This window comes from Crinia signifera, unplaced genomic scaffold (genome assembly GCF_055691185.1).
Source record: "Crinia signifera unplaced genomic scaffold, ASM5569118v1 HAP2_SCAFFOLD_61, whole genome shotgun sequence".
Lineage (NCBI taxonomy): Eukaryota > Metazoa > Chordata > Amphibia > Anura > Myobatrachidae > Crinia > Crinia signifera.
In genome coordinates this window covers 513,640-537,476 of record NW_028142503.1, presented here as the reverse complement: position 1 = coordinate 537,476, position 23,837 = coordinate 513,640, and positions in this window count along the sequence as shown.

Genomic DNA, 23,837 nt, shown 5'->3' with positions numbered 1-23,837 from the left:
CCGTGATCTATAAATATAACCATCTGTTCTATGAATAAAACCTTGTGTTCTATGAATAGAACCCTGTGTTCTATAAATGGAACCCTGTGTTCTATGAATAGAACACTGTGTTTTAGGAATGAAATTATGTGTTCTTTAAATGGAAACCACCCGTTATCTATAAATATAACCATCTGTTCTATGAATAAAACCTTGTGTTCTATGAATAGAACCCTGTGTTCTATAAATGGAACCCTGTGTTCTATGAATAGAACACTGTGTTTTAGGAATGAATTTATGTGTTCTCTGAATGGAAACCACCCGAAATCTATAAATATAACCATGTGTTCTATGAATAAAACCTTGTGTTCTATTAATAGAACCCTGTGTTCTATGAATGGAACCTTGTGTTCTATGAATAGAACCCTGTGTTTTATGAATGAAACCATGTGTTCTCTGAATGGAAACCACCCGTGATCTATAAATATAACCATCTATTCTATGAATAAAACCTTGTGTTCTATGAATAGAACCCTGTGTTCTATGAATGGAACCCTGTGTTCTATGAATAGAACCCTGTGTTTTATTAATGAAATTATGTGTTCTCTGAATGAAAACCACCCGTGATCTATAAATATAACCATGTGTTCTATGAATAAAACCTTGTGTTCTATGTATAGAACCCTGTGTTCTATGAATGGAACCCTGTGTTCTATGAATAGAACCCTGTGTTTTATGAATGAAACCATGTGTTCTCTGAATGGAAACCACCCGTGATCTATAAATATAACCATCTGTTCTATGAATAAAACCTTGTGTTCTATTAATAGAACCCTGTGTTCTATGAATAGAACCCTGTGTTTTATGAATGAAACCATGTGTTCTCTGAATGTAAACCACCCGTGATCTATAAATATAACCATCTGTTCTATGAATAAAACCTTGTGTTCTATGAATAGAACCCTGTGTTCTATAAATGGAACCCTGTGTTCTATGAATAGAACCCTGTGTTTTATGAATGAAATTATGTGTTCTCTGAATGGAAACCACCCGTGATCTATAAATATAACCATGTGTTCAATGAATAAAACCTTGTGTTCTATTAATAGAACCCTGTGTTCTATGAATGGAACCCTGTGTTTTATGAATAGAACCCTGTGTTTTATGAATGAAACCATGTGTTCTCTGAATGGAAACCACCCGTGATCTATAAATATAACCATCTGTTCTATGAATAAAACCTTGTGTTCTATGAATAGAACCCTGTGTTCTATAAATCGAACCCTGTGTTCTATGTATAGAACACTTAGTTTTAGGAATGAAATTATGTGTTCTCTGAATGGAAACCACCCGTGATTTATAAATATAACCATGTGTTCTATGAATAAAACCTTGTGTTCTATTAATAGAACCCTGTGTTCTATGAATAGAACCCTGTGTTTTATGAATGAAACCATGTGTTCTCTGAATGGAAACCACCCGTGATCTATAAATATAACCATCTGTTCTATGAATAAAACCTTGTGCTATTTGAATAGAACCCTGTGTTCTATGAATAGAACCCTGTGTTTTATGAATGAAACCATGTGTTCTCTGAATGGAAACCACCCATGATCTATAAATATAACCATCTGTTCTATGAATAAAACCTTGTGTTCTATGAATAGAACCCTGTGTTCTATAAATGGAACCCTGTGTTCTATGAATAGAACACTGTGTTTTAGGAATGAAATTATGTGTTCTCTGAATGGAAACCACCCGTGATCTATAAATATAACCATGTGTTCTATAAATAAAACATTGTGTTCTATTTATAGAACCCTGTGTTCTATGAATGGAACCCTGTGTTCTATGAATAGAACCCTGTGTTTTATGAATGAAACCATGTGTTCTCTGAATGGAAACCACCCGTGATCTATAAATATAACCATCTTTTCTATGAATAAAACCTTGTGTTCTATGAATAGAACACTGTGTTCTACAAATGGAACCCTGTGTTCTATGAATAGAACCCTGTGTTTTATTAATGAAATTATGTGTTCTCTGAATGAAAACCACCCGTGATCTATAAATATAACCATGTGTTCTATGAATAAAACCTTGTGTTCTATGTATAGAACCCTGTGTTCTATGAATGGAACCCTGTGTTCTATGAATAGAACCCTGTGTTTTATGAATGAAACCATGTGTTCTCTGAATGGAAACCACCCGTGATCTATAAATATAACCATAGGTTCTATGAATAAAACCTTGTGTTCTATGAATAGAACCCTGTGTTCTATAAATGGAACCCTGTGTTCTATGAATAGAACCCTGTGTTTTATGAATGAAATTATGTGTTCTCTGAATGGAAACCACCCATGATCTATAAATATAACCATGTGTTCTATGAATAAAACCTTGTGTTCTATGAATAGAACCCTGTGTTCTATGAATAGAACCCTGTGTTTTATGAATGAAACCATGTGTTCTCTGAATGGAAACCACCCGTGATCTATAAATATAACCATCTGTTCTATGAATAAAACCTTGTGTTCTATGAATAGAACCCTGTGTTCTATAAATGGAACCCTGTGTTCTATGAATAGAACACTGTGTTTTAGGAATGAAACCATGTGTTCTATGAATGGAGACCACCCATGATCTATAAATATAACCATGTGTTCTATGAATAAAACCTTGTGTTCTATTAATAGAACCCTGTGTTCTATGAATAAAACCCTGTGTTTTATGAATAGAACCCTGTGTTCTATAAATGGAACCCTGTGTTCTATGAATAGAACACTGTGTTTTAGGAATGAAATTATGTGTTCTCTGAATAGAAACCACCCGTGATCTATAAATATAACCATGTGTTCTATGAATAAAACCTTGTGTTCTATTAATAGAACCCTGTGTTCTATGAATAGAACCCTGTGTTTTATGAATGAAACCATGTGTTCTCTGAATGGAAACCACCCGTGATCTATAAATATAACCATCTGTTCTATGAATAAAACCTTGTGCTATTTGAATAGAACCCTGTGTTCTATGAATGGAACCCTGTGTTCTATGAATAGAACCCTGTGTTTTATGAATGAAATTATGTGTTCTCTGAATGGAAACCACCCGTGATCTATAAATATAACCATGTGTTCTATGAATAAAACCTTGTGTTATATTAATAGAACCCTGTGTTCTATGAATGGAACCCTGTGTTCTATGAATAGAACCCTGTGTTTTATGAATGAAACCATGTGTTCTCTGAATGGAAACCACCCGTGATCTATAAATATAACCATCTGTTCTATGAATAAAACCTTGTGTTCTATGAATAGAACCCTGTGTTCTATAAATGGAACCCTGTGTTCTATGAATAGAACACTGTGTTTTAGGAATGAAACCATGTGTTCTATGAATGGAGACCACCCATGATCTATAAATATAACCATGTGTTCTATGAATAAAACCTTGTGTTCTATTAATAGAACCCTGTGTTCTATGAATAGAACCCTGTGTTTTATGAATGAAACCATGTGTTCTCTGAATGGAAACCACCCGTGATTTATAAATATAACCATCTGTTCTATGAATAAAACCTTGTGCTATTTGAATAGAACCCTGTGTTCTATGAATAGAACCCTGTGTTTTATGAATGAAACCATGTGTTCTCTGAATGGAAACCACCCGTGATCTATAAATATAACCATCTTTTCTATGAATAAAACCTTGTGTTCTATGAATAGAACACTGTGTTCTACAAATGGAACCCTGTGTTCTATGAATAGAACCCTGTTTTTTTTTGTTAATGAAATTATGTGTTCTCTGAATGAAAACCACCCGTGATCTATAAATATAACCATGTGTTCTATGAATAAAACCTTGTGTTCTATGTATAGAACCCTGTGTTCTATGAATGGAACCCTGTGTTCTATGAATAGAACCCTGTGTTTTATGAATGAAACTATGTGTTCTCTGAATGGAAACCACCCGTGATCTATAAATATAACCATAGGTTCTATGAATAAAACCTTGTGTTCTATGAATAGAACCCTGTGTTCTATAAATGGAACCCTGTGTTCTATGAATAGAACCCTGTGTTTTATGAATGAAATTATGTGTTCTCTGAATGGAAACCACCCATGATCTATAAATATAACCATGTGTTCTATGAATAAAACCTTGTGTTCTATGAATAGAACCCTGTGTTCTATGAATAGAACCCTGTGTTTTATGAATGAAACCATGTGTTCTCTGAATGGAAACCACCCGTGATCTATAAATATAACCATCTGTTCTATGAATAAAACCTTGTGTTCTATGAATAGAACCCTGTGTTCTATAAATGGAACCCTGTGTTCTATGAATAGAACACTGTGTTTTAGGAATGAAACCATGTGTTCTATGAATGGAGACCACCCATGATCTATAAATATAACCATGTGTTCTATGAATAAAACCTTGTGTTCTATTAATAGAACCCTGTGTTCTATGAATAGAACCCTGTGTTTTATGAATGAAACCATGTGTTCTCTGAATGGAAACCACCCGTGATCTATAAATATAACCATCTGTTCTATGAATAAAACCTTGTGCTATTTGAATAGAACCCTGTGTTCTATGAATGGAACCCTGTGTTCTATGAATAGAACCCTGTGTTTTATGAATGAAATTATGTGTTCTCTGAATGGAAACCACCCGTGATCTATAAATATAACCATGTGTTCTATGAATAAAACCTTGTGTTCTATTAATAGAACCCTGTGTTCTATGAATGGAACCCTGTGTTCTATGAATAGAACCCTGTGTTTTATTAATGAAATTATGTGTTCTCTGAATGAAAACCACCCGTGATCTATAAATATAACCATGTGTTCTATGAATAAAACCTTGTGTTCTATGTATAGAACCCTGTGTTCTATGAATGGAACCCTGTGTTCTATGAATAGAACCCTGTGTTTTATGAATGAAACCATGTGTTCTCTGAATGTTAACCACCCGTGATCTATTAATATAACCATCTGTTCTATGAATAAAACCTTGTGTTCTATGAATAGAACCCTGTGTTCTATAAATGGAACCCTGTGTTCTATGAATAGAACACTGTGTTTTAGGAATGAAATTATGTGTTCTTTAAATGGAAACCACCCGTTATCTATAAATATAACCATCTGTTCTATGAATAAAACCTTGTGTTCTATGAATAGAACCCTGTGTTCTATAAATGGAACCCTGTGTTCTATGAATAGAACACTGTGTTTTAGGAATGAATTTATGTGTTCTCTGAATGGAAACCACCCGAAATCTATAAATATAACCATGTGTTCTATGAATAAAACCTTGTGTTCTATTAATAGAACCCTGTGTTCTATGAATGGAACCTTGTGTTCTATGAATAGAACCCTGTGTTTTATGAATGAAACCATGTGTTCTCTGAATGGAAACCACCCGTGATCTATAAATATAACCATCTATTCTATGAATAAAACCTTGTGTTCTATGAATAGAACCCTGTGTTCTATAAATGGAACCCTGTGTTCTATGAATAAAACCCTGTGTTTTATTAATGAAATTATGTGTTCTCTGAATGAAAACCACCCGTGATCTATAAATATAACCATGTGTTCTATGAATAAAACCTTGTGTTCTATGTATAGAACCCTGTGTTCTATGAATTGAACCCCGTGTTCTATGAATAGAACCCTGTGTTTTATGAATGAAACCATGTGTTCTCTGAATGGAAACCACCCGTGATCTATAAATATAACCATCTGTTCTATGAATAAAACCTTGTGTTCTATGAATAGAACCCTGTGTTCTATAAATGGAACCCTGTGTTCTATGAATAGAACCCTGTGATTTATGAATGAAATTATGTGTTCTCTGAATGGAAACCACCCGTGATCTATAAATATAACCATGTGTTCTATGAATAAAACCTTGTGTTCTATTAATAGAACCCTGTGTTCTATGAATGGAACCCTGTATTCTATGAATAGAACCCTGTGTTTTATGAATGAAACCATGTGTTCTCTGAATGGAAACCACCCGTGATCTATAAATATAACCATCTGTTCTATGAATAAAACCTTGTGTTCTATGAATAGAACCCTGTGTTCTATAAATGGAACCCTGTGTTCTATGAATAGAATACTGTGTTTTAGGAATGAAATTATGTGTTCTATGAATGGAAACCACCCATGATCTATAAATATAACCATGTGTTCTATGAATAAAACCTTGTGTTCTATTAATAGAACCCTGTGTTCTATGAATAAAACCCTGTGTTCTATGAATAGAACCCTGTGTTCTATAAATGGAACCCTGTGTTCTATGAATAGAACACTGTGTTTTAGGAATGAAATTATGTGTTCTCTGAATGTAAACCACCCGTGATCTATAAATATAACCATCTGTTCTATGAATAAAACCTTGTGTTCTATGAATAGAACCCTGTGTTCTATAAATGGAACCCTGTGTTTTATGAATAGAACCCTGTGTTTTATGAATGAAACCATGTGTTCTCTGAATGGAAACCACCCGTGATCTATAAATATAACCATCTGTTCTATGAATAAAACCTTGTGTTCTATGAATAGAACCCTGTGTTCTATAAATCGAACCCTGTGTTCTATGTATAGAACACTGTGTTTTAGGAATGAAATTATGTGTTCTCTGAATGGAAACCACCCGTGATTTATAAATATAACCATGTGTTCTATGAATAAAACCTTGTGTTCTATTAATAGAACCCTGTGTTCTATGAATAGAACCCTGTGTTTTATGAATGAAACCATGTGTTCTCTGAATGGAAACCACCCGTGATCTATAAATATAACCATCTGTTCTATGAATAAAACCTTGTGCTATTTGAATAGAACCCTGTGTTCTATGAATAGAACCCTGTGTTTTATGAATGAAACCATGTGTTCTCTGAATGGAAACCACCCATGATCTATAAATATAACCATCTGTTCTATGAATAAAACCTTGTGTTCTATGAATAGAACCCTGTGTTCTATAAATGGAACCCTGTGTTCTATGAATAGAACACTGTGTTTTAGGAATGAAATTATGTGTTCTCTGAATGGAAACCACCCGTGATCTATAAATATAACCATGTGTTCTATAAATAAAACATTGTGTTCTATTTATAGAACCCTGTGTTCTATGAATGGAACCCTGTGTTCTATGAATTGAACCCTGTGTTTTATGAATGAAACCATGTGTTCTCTGAATGGAAACCACCCGTGATCTATAAATATAACCATCTTTTCTATGAATAAAACCTTGTGTTCTATGAATAGAACACTGTGTTCTACAAATGGAACCCTGTGTTCTATGAATAGAACCTTGTGTTTTATTAATGAAATTATGTGTTCTCTGAATGAAAACCACCCGTGTTCTATAAATATAACCATGTGTTCTATGAATAAAACCTTGTGTTCTATGTATAGAACCCTGTGTTCTATGAATGGAACCCTGTGTTCTTTGAATAGAACCCTGTGTTTTATGAATGAAACCATGTGTTCTCTGAATGGAAACCACCCGTGATCTATAAATATAACCATAGGTTCTATGAATAAAACCTTGTGTTCTATGAATAGAACCCTGTGTTCTATAAATGGAACCCTGTGTTCTATGAATAGAACCCTGTGTTTTATGAATGAAATTATGTGTTCTCTGAATGGAAACCACCCATGATCTATAAATATAACCATGTGTTCTATGAATAAAACCTTGTGTTCTATGAATAGAACCCTGTGTTCTATGAATAGAACCCTGTGTTTTATGAATGAAACCATGTGTTCTCTGAATGGAAACCACCCATGATCTATAAATATAACCATCTGTTCTATGAATAAAACCTTGTGTTCTATGAATAGAACCCTGTGTTCTATAAATGGAACCCTGTGTTCTATGAATAGAACACTGTGTTTTAGGAATGAAATTATGTGTTCTCTGAATAGAAACCACCCGTGATCTATAAATATAACCATGTGTTCTATGAATAAAACCTTGTGTTCTATTAATAGAACCCTGTGTTCTATGAATAGAACCCTGTGTTTTATGAATGAAATTATGTGTTCTCTGAATGGAAACCACCCGTGATCTATAAATATAACCATGTGTTCTATGAATAAAACCTTGTGTTCTATTAATAGAACCCTGTGTTCTATGAATGGAACCCTGTGTTCTATGAATAGAACCCTGTGTTTTATTAATGAAATTATGTGTTCTCTGAATGAAAACCACCCGTGATCTATAAATATAACCATGTGTTCTATGAATAAAACCTTGTGTTCTATGTATAGAACCCTGTGTTCTATGAATGGAACCCTGTGTTCTATGAATAGAACCCTGTGTTTTATGAATGAAACCATGTGTTCTCTGAATGGAAACCACCCGTGATCTATAAATATAACCATCTGTTCTATGAATAAAACCTTGTGTTCTATTAATAGAACCCTGTGTTCTATGAATAGAACCCTGTGTTTTATGAATGAAACCATGTGTTCTCTGAATGTAAACCACCCGTGATCTATAAATATAACCATCTGTTCTATGAATAAAACCTTGTGTTCTATGAATAGAACCCTGTGTTCTATAAATGGAACCCTGTGTTTTATGAATAGAACCCTGTGTTTTATGAATGAAACCATGTGTTCTCTGAATGGAAACCACCCATGATCTATAAATATAACCATCTGTTCTATGAATAAAACCTTGTGTTCTATGAATAGAACCCTGTGTTCTATAAATGGAACCCTGTGTTCTATGAATAGAACACTGTGTTTTAGGAATGAAATTATGTGTTCTCTGAATGGAAACCACCCGTGATCTATAAATATAACCATGTGTTCTATAAATAAAACATTGTGTTCTATTTATAGAACCCTGTGTTCTATGAATGGAACCCTGTGTTCTATGAATAGAACCCTGTGTTTTATGAATGAAACCATGTGTTCTCTGAATGGAAACCACCCGTGATCTATAAATATAACCATCTTTTCTATGAATAAAACCTTGTGTTCTATGAATAGAACACTGTGTTCTACAAATGGAACCCTGTGTTCTATGAATAGAACCCTGTGTTTTATTAATGAAATTATGTGTTCTCTGAATGAAAACCACCCGTGATCTATAAATATAACCATGTGTTCTATGAATAAAACCTTGTGTTCTATGTATAGAACCCTGTGTTCTATGAATGGAACCCTGTGTTCTATGAATAGAACCCTGTGTTTTATGAATGAAACCATGTGTTCTCTGAATGGAAACCACCCGTGATCTATAAATATAACCATAGGTTCTATGAATAAAACCTTGTGTTCTATGAATAGAACCCTGTGTTCTATAAATGGAACCCTGTGTTCTATGAATAGAACCCTGTGTTTTATGAATGAAATTATGTGTTCTCTGAATGGAAACCACCCATGATCTATAAATATAACCATGTGTTCTATGAATAAAACCTTGTGTTCTATGAATAGAACCCTGTGTTCTATGAATAGAACCCTGTGTTTTATGAATGAAACCATGTGTTCTCTGAATGGAAACCACCCGTGATCTATAAATATAACCATCTGTTCTATGAATAAAACCTTGTGTTCTATGAATAGAACCCTGTGTTCTATAAATGGAACCCTGTGTTTTATGAATAGAACCCTGTGTTTTATGAATGAAACCATGTGTTCTCTGAATGGAAACCACCCATGATCTATAAATATAACCATCTGTTCTATGAATAAAACCTTGTGTTCTATGAATAGAACCCTGTGTTCTATAAATGGAACCCTGTGTTCTATGAATAGAACACTGTGTTTTAGGAATGAAATTATGTGTTCTCTGAATGGAAACCACCCGTGATCTATAAATATAACCATGTGTTCTATAAATAAAACATTGTGTTCTATTTATAGAACCCTGTGTTCTATGAATGGAACCCTGTGTTCTATGAATAGAACCCTGTGTTTTATGAATGAAACCATGTGTTCTCTGAATGGAAACCACCCGTGATCTATAAATATAACCATCTTTTCTATGAATAAAACCTTGTGTTCTATGAATAGAACACTGTGTTCTACAAATGGAACCCTGTGTTCTATGAATAGAACCCTGTGTTTTATTAATGAAATTATGTGTTCTCTGAATGAAAACCACCCGTGATCTATAAATATAACCATGTGTTCTATGAATAAAACCTTGTGTTCTATGTATAGAACCCTGTGTTCTATGAATGGAACCCTGTGTTCTATGAATAGAACCCTGTGTTTTATGAATGAAACCATGTGTTCTCTGAATGGAAACCACCCGTGATCTATAAATATAACCATAGGTTCTATGAATAAAACCTTGTGTTCTATGAATAGAACCCTGTGTTCTATAAATGGAACCCTGTGTTCTATGAATAGAACCCTGTGTTTTATGAATGAAATTATGTGTTCTCTGAATGGAAACCACCCATGATCTATAAATATAACCATGTGTTCTATGAATAAAACCTTGTGTTCTATGAATAGAACCCTGTGTTCTATGAATAGAACCCTGTGTTTTATGAATGAAACCATGTGTTCTCTGAATGGAAACCACCCGTGATCTATAAATATAACCATCTGTTCTATGAATAAAACCTTGTGTTCTATGAATAGAACCCTGTGTTCTATAAATGGAACCCTGTGTTCTATGAATAGAACACTGTGTTTTAGGAATGAAACCATGTGTTCTATGAATGGAGACCACCCATGATCTATAAATATAACCATGTGTTCTATGAATAAAACCTTGTGTTCTATTAATAGAACCCTGTGTTCTATGAATAAAACCCTGTGTTTTATGAATAGAACCCTGTGTTCTATAAATGGAACCCTGTGTTCTATGAATAGAACACTGTGTTTTAGGAATGAAATTATGTGTTCTCTGAATAGAAACCACCCGTGATCTATAAATATAACCATGTGTTCTATGAATAAAACCTTGTGTTCTATTAATAGAACCCTGTGTTCTATGAATAGAACCCTGTGTTTTATGAATGAAACCATGTGTTCTCTGAATGGAAACCACCCGTGATCTATAAATATAACCATCTGTTCTATGAATAAAACCTTGTGCTATTTGAATAGAACCCTGTGTTCTATGAATGGAACCCTGTGTTCTATGAATAGAACCCTGTGTTTTATGAATGAAATTATGTGTTCTCTGAATGGAAACCACCCGTGATCTATAAATATAACCATGTGTTCTATGAATAAAACCTTGTGTTCTATTAATAGAACCCTGTGTTCTATGAATGGAACCCTGTGTTCTATGAATAGAACCCTGTGTTTTATTAATGAAATTATGTGTTCTCTGAATGAAAACCACCCGTGATCTATAAATATAACCATGTGTTCTATGAATAAAACCTTGTGTTCTATGTATAGAACCCTGTGTTCTATGAATGGAACCCTGTGTTCTATGAATAGAACCCTGTGTTTTATGAATGAAACCATGTGTTCTCTGAATGTTAACCACCCGTGATCTATAAATATAACCATCTGTTCTATGAATAAAACCTTGTGTTCTATGAATAGAACCCTGTGTTCTATAAATGGAACCCTGTGTTCTATGAATAGAACACTGTGTTTTAGGAATGAAATTATGTGTTCTTTAAATGGAAACCACCCGTTATCTATAAATATAACCATCTGTTCTATGAATAAAACCTTGTGTTCTATGAATAGAACCCTGTGTTCTATAAATGGAACCCTGTGTTCTATGAATAGAACACTGTGTTTTAGGAATGAATTTATGTGTTCTCTGAATGGAAACCACCCGAAATCTATAAATATAACCATGTGTTCTATGAATAAAACCTTGTGTTCTATTAATAGAACCCTGTGTTCTATGAATGGAACCTTGTGTTCTATGAATAGAACCCTGTGTTTTATGAATGAAACCATGTGTTCTCTGAATGGAAACCACCCGTGATCTATAAATATAACCATCTATTCTATGAATAAAACCTTGTGTTCTATGAATAGAACCCTGTGTTCTATAAATGGAACCCTGTGTTCTATGAATAAAACCCTGTGTTTTATTAATGAAATTATGTGTTCTCTGAATGAAAACCACCCGTGATCTATAAATATAACCATGTGTTCTATGAATAAAACCTTGTGTTCTATGTATAGAACCCTGTGTTCTATGAATTGAACCCTGTGTTCTATGAATAGAACCCTGTGTTTTATGAATGAAACCATGTGTTCTCTGAATGGAAACCACCCGTGATCTATAAATATAACCATCTGTTCTATGAATAAAACCTTGTGTTCTATGAATAGAACCCTGTGTTCTATAAATGGAACCCTGTGTTCTATGAATAGAACCCTGTGATTTATGAATGAAATTATGTGTTCTCTGAATGGAAACCACCCGTGATCTATAAATATAACCATGTGTTCTATGAATAAAACCTTGTGTTCTATTAATAGAACCCTGTGTTCTATGAATGGAACCCTGTATTCTATGAATAGAACCCTGTGTTTTATGAATGAAACCATGTGTTCTCTGAATGGAAACCACCCGTGATCTATAAATATAACCATCTGTTCTATGAATAAAACCTTGTGTTCTATGAATAGAACCCTGTGTTCTATAAATGGAACCCTGTGTTCTATGAATAGAATACTGTGTTTTAGGAATGAAATTATGTGTTCTATGAATGGAAACCACCCATGATCTATAAATATAACCATGTGTTCTATGAATAAAACCTTGTGTTCTATTAATAGAACCCTGTGTTCTATGAATAAAACCCTGTGTTCTATGAATAGAACCCTGTGTTCTATAAATGGAACCCTGTGTTCTATGAATAGAACACTGTGTTTTAGGAATGAAATTATGTGTTCTCTGAATGTAAACCACCCGTGATCTATAAATATAACCATCTGTTCTATGAATAAAACCTTGTGTTCTATGAATAGAACCCTGTGTTCTATAAATGGAACCCTGTGTTTTATGAATAGAACCCTGTGTTTTATGAATGAAACCATGTGTTCTCTGAATGGAAACCACCCGTGATCTATAAATATAACCATCTGTTCTATGAATAAAACCTTGTGTTCTATGAATAGAACCCTGTGTTCTATAAATCGAACCCTGTGTTCTATGTATAGAACACTGTGTTTTAGGAATGAAATTATGTGTTCTCTGAATGGAAACCACCCGTGATTTATAAATATAACCATGTGTTCTATGAATAAAACCTTGTGTTCTATTAATAGAACCCTGTGTTCTATGAATAGAACCCTGTGTTTTATGAATGAAACCATGTGTTCTCTGAATGGAAACCACCCGTGATCTATAAATATAACCATCTGTTCTATGAATAAAACCTTGTGCTATTTGAATAGAACCCTGTGTTCTATGAATAGAACCCTGTGTTTTATGAATGAAACCATGTGTTCTCTGAATGGAAACCACCCATGATCTATAAATATAACCATCTGTTCTATGAATAAAACCTTGTGTTCTATGAATAGAACCCTGTGTTCTATAAATGGAACCCTGTGTTCTATGAATAGAACACTGTGTTTTAGGAATGAAATTATGTGTTCTCTGAATGGAAACCACCCGTGATCTATAAATATAACCATGTGTTCTATAAATAAAACATTGTGTTCTATTTATAGAACCCTGTGTTCTATGAATGGAACCCTGTGTTCTATGAATTGAACCCTGTGTTTTATGAATGAAACCATGTGTTCTCTGAATGGAAACCACCCGTGATCTATAAATATAACCATCTTTTCTATGAATAAAACCTTGTGTTCTATGAATAGAACACTGTGTTCTACAAATGGAACCCTGTGTTCTATGAATAGAACCCTGTGTTTTATTAATGAAATTATGTGTTCTCTGAATGAAAACCACCCGTGATCTATAAATATAACCATGTGTTCTATGAATAAAACCTTGTGTTCTATGTATAGAACCCTGTGTTCTATGAATGGAACCCTGTGTTCTTTGAATAGAACCCTGTGTTTTATGAATGAAACCATGTGTTCTCTGAATGGAAACCACCCGTGATCTATAAATATAACCATAGGTTCTATGAATAAAACCTTGTGTTCTATGAATAGAACCCTGTGTTCTATAAATGGAACCCTGTGTTCTATGAATAGAACCCTGTGTTTTATGAATGAAATTATGTGTTCTCTGAATGGAAACCACCCATGATCTATAAATATAACCATGTGTTCTATGAATAAAACCTTGTGTTCTATGAATAGAACCCTGTGTTCTATGAATAGAACCCTGTGTTTTATGAATGAAACCATGTGTTCTCTGAATGGAAACCACCCATGATCTATAAATATAACCATCTGTTCTATGAATAAAACCTTGTGTTCTATGAATAGAACCCTGTGTTCTATAAATGGAACCCTGTGTTCTATGAATAGAACACTGTGTTTTAGGAATGAAATTATGTGTTCTCTGAATAGAAACCACCCGTGATCTATAAATATAACCATGTGTTCTATGAATAAAACCTTGTGTTCTATTAATAGAACCCTGTGTTCTATGAATAGAACCCTGTGTTTTATGAATGAAATTATGTGTTCTCTGAATAAAAACCACCCGTGATCTATAAATATAACCATGTGTTCTATGAATAAAACCTTGTGTTCTATTAATAGAACCCTGTGTTCTATGAATGGAACCCTGTGTTCTATGAATAGAACCCTGTGTTTTATTAATGAAATTATGTGTTCTCTGAATGAAAACCACCCGTGATCTATAAATATAACCATGTGTTCTATGAATAAAACCTTGTGTTCTATGTATAGAACCCTGTGTTCTATGAATGGAACCCTGTGTTCTATGAATAGAACCCTGTGTTTTATGAATAAAACCATGTGTTCTCTGAATGGAAACCACCCGTGATCTATAAATATAACCATCTGTTCTATGAATAAAACCTTGTGTTCTATTAATAGAACCCTGTGTTCTATGAATAGAACCCTGTGTTTTATGAATGAAACCATGTGTTCTCTGAATGTAAACCACCCGTGATCTATAAATATAACCATCTGTTCTATGAATAAAACCTTGTGTTCTATGAATAGAACCCTGTGTTCTATAAATGGAACCCTGTGTTTTATGAATAGAACCCTGTGTTTTATGAATGAAACCATGTGTTCTCTGAATGGAAACCACCCGTGATCTATAAATATAACCATCTGTTCTATGAATAAAACCTTGTGTTCTATGAATAGAACCCTGTGTTCTATAAATCGAACCCTGTGTTCTATGTAAAGAACACTGTGTTTTAGGAATGAAATTATGTGTTCTCTGAATGGAAACCACCCGTGATTTATAAATATAACCATGTGTTCTATGAATAAAACCTTGTGTTCTATTAATAGAACCCTGTGTTCTATGAATAGAACCCTGTGTTTTATGAATGAAACCATGTGTTCTCTGAATGGAAACCACCCGTGATCTATAAATATAACCATCTGTTCTATGAATAAAACCTTGTGCTATTTGAATAGAACCCTGTGTTCTATGAATAGAACCCTGTGTTTTATGAATGAAACCATGTGTTCTCTGAATGGAAACCACCCATGATCTATAAATATAACCATCTGTTCTATGAATAAAACCTTGTGTTCTATGAATAGAACCCTGTGTTCTATAAATGGAACCCTGTGTTCTATGAATAGAACACTGTGTTTTAGGAATGAAATTATGTGTTCTCTGAATGGAAACCACCCGTGATCTATAAATATAACCATGTGTTCTATAAATAAAACATTGTGTTCTATTTATAGAACCCTGTGTTCTATGAATGGAACCCTGTGTTCTATGAATAGAACCCTGTGTTTTATGAATGAAACCATGTGTTCTCTGAATGGAAACCACCCGTGATCTATAAATATAACCATCTTTTCTATGAATAAAACCTTGTGTTCTATGAATAGAACACTGTGTTCTACAAATGGAACCCTGTGTTCTATGAATAGAACCCTGTGTTTTATTAATGAAATTATGTGTTCTCTGAATGAAAACCACCCGTGATCTATAAATATAACCATGTGTTCTATGAATAAAACCTTGTGTTCTATGTATAGAACCCTGTGTTCTATGAATGGAACCCTGTGTTCTATGAATAGAACCCTGTGTTTTATGAATGAAACCATGTGTTCTCTGAATGGAAACCACCCGTGATCTATAAATATAACCATAGGTTCTATGAATAAAACCTTGTGTTCTATGAATAGAACCCTGTGTTCTATAAATGGAACCCTGTGTTCTATGAATAGAACCCTGTGTTTTATGAATGAAATTATGTGTTCTCTGAATGGAAACCACCCATGATCTATAAATATAACCATGTGTTCTATGAATAAAACCTTGTGTTCTATGAATAGAACCCTGTGTTCTATGAATAGAACCCTGTGTTTTATGAATGAAACCATGTGTTCTCTGAATGGAAACCACCCGTGATCTATAAATATAACCATCTGTTCTATGAATAAAACCTTGTGTTCTATGAATAGAACCCTGTGTTCTATAAATGGAACCCTGTGTTCTATGAATAGAACACTGTGTTTTAGGAATGAAACCATGTGTTCTATGAATGGAGACCACCCATGATCTATAAATATAACCATGTGTTCTATGAATAAAACCTTGTGTTCTATTAATAGAACCCTGTGTTCTATGAATAAAACCCTGTGTTTTATGAATAGAACCCTGTGTTCTATAAATGGAACCCTGTGTTCTATGAATAGAACACTGTGTTTTAGGAATGAAATTATGTGTTCTCTGAATAGAAACCACCCGTGATCTATAAATATAACCATGTGTTCTATGAATAAAACCTTGTGTTCTATTAATAGAACCCTGTGTTCTATGAATAGAACCCTGTGTTTTATGAATGAAACCATGTGTTCTCTGAATGGAAACCACCCGTGATCTATAAATATAACCATCTGTTCTATGAATAAAACCTTGTGCTATTTGAATAGAACCCTGTGTTCTATGAATGGAACCCTGTGTTCTATGAATAGAACCCTTTGTTTTATGAATGAAATTATGTGTTCTCTGAATGGAAACCACCCGTGATCTATAAATATAACCATGTGTTCTATGAATAAAACCTTGTGTTCTATTAATAGAACCCTGTGTTCTATGAATGGAACCCTGTGTTCTATGAATAGAACCCTGTGTTTTATTAATGAAATTATGTGTTCTCTGAATGAAAACCACCCGTGATCTATAAATATAACCATGTGTTCTATGAATAAAACCTTGTGTTCTATGTATAGAACCCTGTGTTCTATGAATGGAACCCTGTGTTCTATGAATAGAACCCTGTGTTTTATGAATGAAACCATGTGTTCTCTGAATGGAAACCACCCGTGATCTATAAATATAACCATCTGTTCTATGAATAAAACCTTGTGTTCTATGAATAGAACCCTGTGTTCTATAAATGGAACCCTGTGTTCTATGAATAGAACCCTGTGTTTTATGAATGAAATTATGTGTTCTCTGAATGGAAACCACCCGTGATCTATAAATATAACCATGTGTTCTATGAATAAAACCTTGTGTTCTATTAATAGAACCCTGTGTTCTATGAATAGAACCCTGTGTTTTATGAATGAAACATGTGTTCTCTGAATGGAAACCACCCCTGATCTATAAATATAACCATCTGTTCTATGAATAAAACCTTGTGTTCTATGAATAGAACCCTGTGTTCTATAAATGGAACCCTGTGTTCTATGAATAGAACCCTGTGTTTTATGAATGAAATTATGTGTTCTCTGAATGGAAACCACCCGTGATCTATAAATATAACCATGTGTTCTATGAATAAAACCTTGTGTTCTATTAATAGAACCCTGTGTTCTATGAATGGAACCCTGTGTTTTATGAATAGAACCCTGTGTTTTATGAATGAAACCATGTGTTCTCTGAATGGAAACCACCCGTGATCTATAAATATAACCATCTGTTCTATGAATAAAACCTTGTGTTCTATGAATAGAACCCTGTGTTCTATAAATCGAACCCTGTGTTCTATGAATAGAACACTGTGTTTTAGGAATGAAATTATGTGTTCTCTGAATGGAACCCACCCGTGATCTATAAATATAACCATGTGTTCTATGAATAAAACCTTGTGTTCTATTAATAGAACCCTGTGTTCTATGAATAGAACCCTGTGTTTTATGAATGAAACCATGTGTTCTCTGAATGGAAACCACCCGTGATCTATAAATATAACCATCTGTTCTATGAATAAAACCTTGTGCTATTTGAATAGAACCCTGTGTTCTATGAATATAACCCTGTGTTTTATGAATGAAACCATGTGTTCTCTGAATGGAAACCACCCATGATCTATAAATATAACCATCTGTTCTATTAATAAAACCTTGTGTTCTATGAATAGAACCCTGTGTTCTATAAATGGAACCCTGTGTTCTATGAATAGAACACTGTGTTTTAGGAATGAAATTATGTGTTCTCTGAATGTAAACCACCCGTGATCTATAAATATAACCATGTGTTCTATGAATAAAACATTGTGTTCTATTTATAGAACCCTGTGTTCTATGAATGGAACCCTGTGTTCTATGAATAGAACCCTGTGTTTTATGAATGAAACCATGTGTTCTCTAAATGGAAACCACCCGTGATCTATAAATATAACCATCTTTTCTATGAATAAAACCTTGTGTTCTATGAATAGAACACTGTGTTCTACAAATGGAACCCTGTGTTCTATGAATAGAACCCTGGGTTTTATGAATTAAATTATGTGTTCTCTGAATGGAAACCACCCGTAATCTATAAATATAACCATGTGTTCTATGAATAAAACATTGTGTTCTATTAATAGAACCCTGTGTTCTATGAATAGAACCCTGTGTTTTATTAATGAAATTATGTGTTCTCTGAATGAAAACCACCCGTGATTTATAAATATAACCATGTGTTCTATGAATAAAACCTTGTGTTCTATGTATAGAACCCTGTGTTCTATGAATGGAACCCTGTGTTCTATGAATAGAACCCTGTGTTTTATGAATGAAACCATGTGTTCTCTGAATGGAAACCACCCGTGATCTATAAATATAACCATCTGTTCTATTAATAAAACCTTGTGTTCTATTAATAGAACCCTGTGTTCTATGAATAGAACCCTGTGTTTTATGAATGAAACCATGTGTTCTCTGAATGGAAACCACCCGTGATCTATAAATATAACCATCTGTTCTATGAATAAAACCTTGTGTTCTATGAATAGAACCCTGTGTTCTATAAATGGAACCCTGTGTTCTATGAATAGAACCCTGTGTTTTTTGAATGAAATTATGTGTTCTCTGAATGGAAACCACCCGTGATCTATAAATATAACCATGTGTTCTATGAATAAAACCTTGTGTTCTATTAATAGAACCCTGTGTTCTATGAATGGAACCCTGTGTTTTATGAATAGAACCCTGTGTTTTATGAATGAAACCATGTGTTCTCTGAATGGAAACCACCCGTGATCTATAAATATAACCATCTGTTCTATGAATAAAAACTTGTGTTCTATGAATAGAACCCTGTGTTCTATAAATCGAACCCTGTGTTCTATGTATAGAACACTGTGTTTTAGGAATGAAATTATGTGTTCTCTGAATGGAAACCACCCGTGATTTATAAATATAACCATGTGTTCTATGAATAAAACCTTGTGTTCTATTAATAGAACCCTGTGTTCTATGAATAGAACCCTGTGTTTTATGAATGAAACCATGTGTTCTCTGAATGGAAACCACCCGTGATCTATAAATATAACCATAGGTTCTATGAATAAAACCTTGTGTTCTATGAATAGAACCCTGTGTTCTATAAATGGAACCCTGTGTTCTATGAATAGAACCCTGTGTTTTATGAATGAAATTATGTGTTCTCTGAATGGAAACCACCCATGATCTATAAATATAACCATGTGTTCTATGAATAAAACCTTGTGTTCTATGAATAGAACCCTGTGTTCTATGAATAGAACCCTGTGTTTTATGAATGAAACCATGTGTTCTCTGAATGGAAACCACCCGTGATCTATAAATATAACCATCTGTTCTATGAATAAAACCTTGTGTTCTATGAATAGAACCCTGTGTTCTATAAATGGAACCCTGTGTTCTATGAATAGAACACTGTGTTTTAGGAATGAAACCATGTGTTCTATGAATGGAGACCACCCATGATCTATAAATATAACCATGTGTTCTATGAATAAAACCTTGTGTTCTATTAATAGAACCCTGTGTTCTATGAATAGAACCCTGTGTTTTATGAATGAAACCATGTGTTCTCTGAATGGAAACCACCCGTGATCTATAAATATAACCATCTGTTCTATGAATAAAACCTTGTGCTATTTGAATAGAACCCTGTGTTCTATGAATGGAACCCTGTGTTCTATGAATAGAACCCTGTGTTTTATGAATGAAATTATGTGTTCTCTGAATGGAAACCACCCGTGATCTATAAATATAACCATGTGTTCTATGAATAAAACCTTGTGTTCTATTAATAGAACCCTGTGTTCTATGAATGGAACCCTGTGTTCTATGAATATAACCCTGTGTTTTATTAATGAAATTATGTGTTCTCTGAATGAAAACCACCCGTGATCTATAAATATAACCATGTGTTCTATGAATAAAACCTTGTGTTCTATGTATAGAACCCTGTGTTCTATGAATGGAACCCTGTGTTCTATGAATAGAACCCTGTGTTTTATGAATGAAACCATGTGTTCTCTGAATGGAAACCACCCGTGATCTATAAATATAACCATCTGTTCTATGAATAAAATCTTGTGTTCTATGAATAGAACACTGTGTTCTACAAATGGAACCCTGTGTTCTATGAATAGAACCCTGTGTTTTATGAATTAAATTATGTGTTCTCTGAATGGAAACCACCCGTAATCTATAAATATAACCATGTGTTCTATGAATAAAACCTTGTGTTCTATTAATAGAACCCTGTGTTCTATGAATAGAACCCTGTGTTTTATGAATGAAACCATGTGTTCTCTGAATGGAAACCACCCGTGATCTATAAATATAACCATCTTTTCTATGAATAAAACCTTGTGTTCTATGAATAGAACCCTGTGTTCTATAAATGGAACCCTGTGTTCTATGAATAGAACACTGTGTTTTAGGAATGAAATTATGTGTTCTTTAAATGGAAACCACCCATTATCTATAAATATAACCATGTGTTCTATGAATAAAACCTTGTGTTCTATTAATACAACCTTGTGTTCTATTAATAGAACCCTGTGTTCTATAAATGGAACCCTGTGTTCTATGAATAGAACACTGTGTTTTAGGAATGAATTTATGTGTTCTCTGAATGAAAACCACCCGTGATCTATAAATATAACCATCTTTTCTATGAATAAAACCTTGTGTTCTATGAATAGAACCCTGTGTTCTACAAATGGAACCCTGTGTTCTATGAATAGAACCCTGTGTTTTATGAATTAAATTATGTGTTCTCTGAATGGAAACCACCCGAAATCTATAAATATAACCATGTGTTCTATGAATAAAACCTTGTGTTCTATTAATAGAACCCTGTGTTCTATGAATGGAACCCTGTGTTCTATGAATAGAACCCTGTGTTTTATGAATGAAACCATGTGTTCTCTGCATGGAAACCACCCGTGATCTATAAATATAACCATCTGTTCTATGAATAAAACCTTGTGTTCTATGAATAGAACCCTGTGTTCTATAAATGGAACCCTGTGTTCTATGAATAGAACCCTGTGATTTATGAATGAAATTATGTGTTCTCTGAATGGAAACCACCCGTGATCTATAAATATAACCATGTGTTCTATGAATAAAACCTTGTGTTCTATGTATAGAACCCTGTGTTCTATGAATGGAACCCTGTGTTCTATGAATAGAACCCTGTGTTTCATGAATGAAACCATGTGTTCTCTGAATGGAAACCACCTGTGATCTATAAATATAACCATGTGTTCTATGAATAAAACCTTGTGTTCTATGTATAGAACCCTGTGTTCTATGAATGGAACCCTGTGTTCTATGAATTGAACCCTGTGTTTTATGAATGAAACCATGTGTTCTCTGAATGGAAACCACCCGTGATCTATAAATATAACCATCTGTTCTATGAATAAAACCTTGTGTTCTATGAATAGAACCCTGTGTTCTATAAATGGAACCCTGTGTTCTATGAATAAAACCCTGTGTTTTATTAATGAAATTATGTGTTCTCTGAATGAAAACCACCCGAAATCTATAAATATAACCATGTGTTCTATGAATAAAACCTTGTGTTCTATGTATAGAACCCTGTGTTCTATGAATGGAACCCTGTGTTATATGAATAGAACCCTGTGTTTTATGAATGAAACCATGTGTTCTCTGAATGGAAACCACCCGTGATCTATAAATATAACCATGTGTTCTATGAATAAAACCTTGTGTTCTATTAATAGAACCCTGTGTTCTATGAATGGAACCCTGTGTTCTATGAATAGAACCCTGTGTTTTATGAATGAAACCATGTGTTCTCTGAATGGAAACCACCCGTGATCTATAAATATAACCATCTGTTCTATGAATAAAACATTGTGTTCTATGAATAGAACCCTGTGTTCTATAAATGGAACCCTGTGTTCTATGAATAGAACACTGTGTTTTAGGAATGAAATTATGTGTTCTCTGAATGGAAACCACCCGTGATCTATAAATATAACCATGTGTTCTATGAATAAAACCTTGTGTTCTATTAATAGAACCCTGTGTTCTATGAATGGAACCCTGTGTTCTATGAATAGAACCCTGTGCTTTATGAATGAAACCATGTGTTCTCTGAATGGAAACCACCCGTGATCTATAAATATAACCATCTGTTCTATGAATAAAACCTTGTGCTATTTGAATAGAACCCTGTGTTCTATGAATGGGACCCTGTGTTCTATGAATAGAACCCTGTGTTTTATGAATGAAATTATGTGTTCTCTGAATGGAAACCACCCATGATCTATAAATATAACCATGTGTTCTATAAATAAAACCTTGTGTTCTATTAATAGAACCCTGTGTTCTATGAATGGAACCCTGTGTTCTATGAATAGAACCCTGTGTTTTATGAATGAAACCATGTGTTCTCTGAATGGAAACCACCCGTGATCTATAAATATAACCATCTGTTCTATGAATAAAACCTTGTGTTCTATGAATAGAACCCTGTGTTCTATAAATGGAACCCTGTGTTCTATGAATAAAACCCTGTGTTTTATTAATGAAATTATGTGTTCTCTGAATGAAAACCACCCGTGATCTATAAATATAACCATGTGTTCTATGAATAAAACCTTGTGTTCTATGTATAGAACCCTGTGTTCTATGAATGGAACCCTGTGTTCTATGAATTGAACCCTGTGTTTTATGAATGAAACCATGTGTTCTCTGAATGGAAACCACCCGTGATCTATAAATATAACCATCTGTTCTATGAATAAAACCTTGTGTTCTATGAATAGAACCCTGTGTTCTATAAATGGAACCCTGTGTTCTATGAATAAAACCCTGTGTTTTATTAATGAAATTATGTGTTCTCTGAATGAAAACCACCCGTGATCTATAAATATAGCCATGTGTTCTATGAATAAAACCTTGTGTTCTATGTATAGAACCCTGTGTTCTATGAATGGAACCCTGTGTTATATGAATAGAACCCTGTGTTTTATGAATGAAACCATGTGTTCTCTGAATGGAAACCACCCGTGATCTATAAATATAACCATCTGTTCTATGATTAAA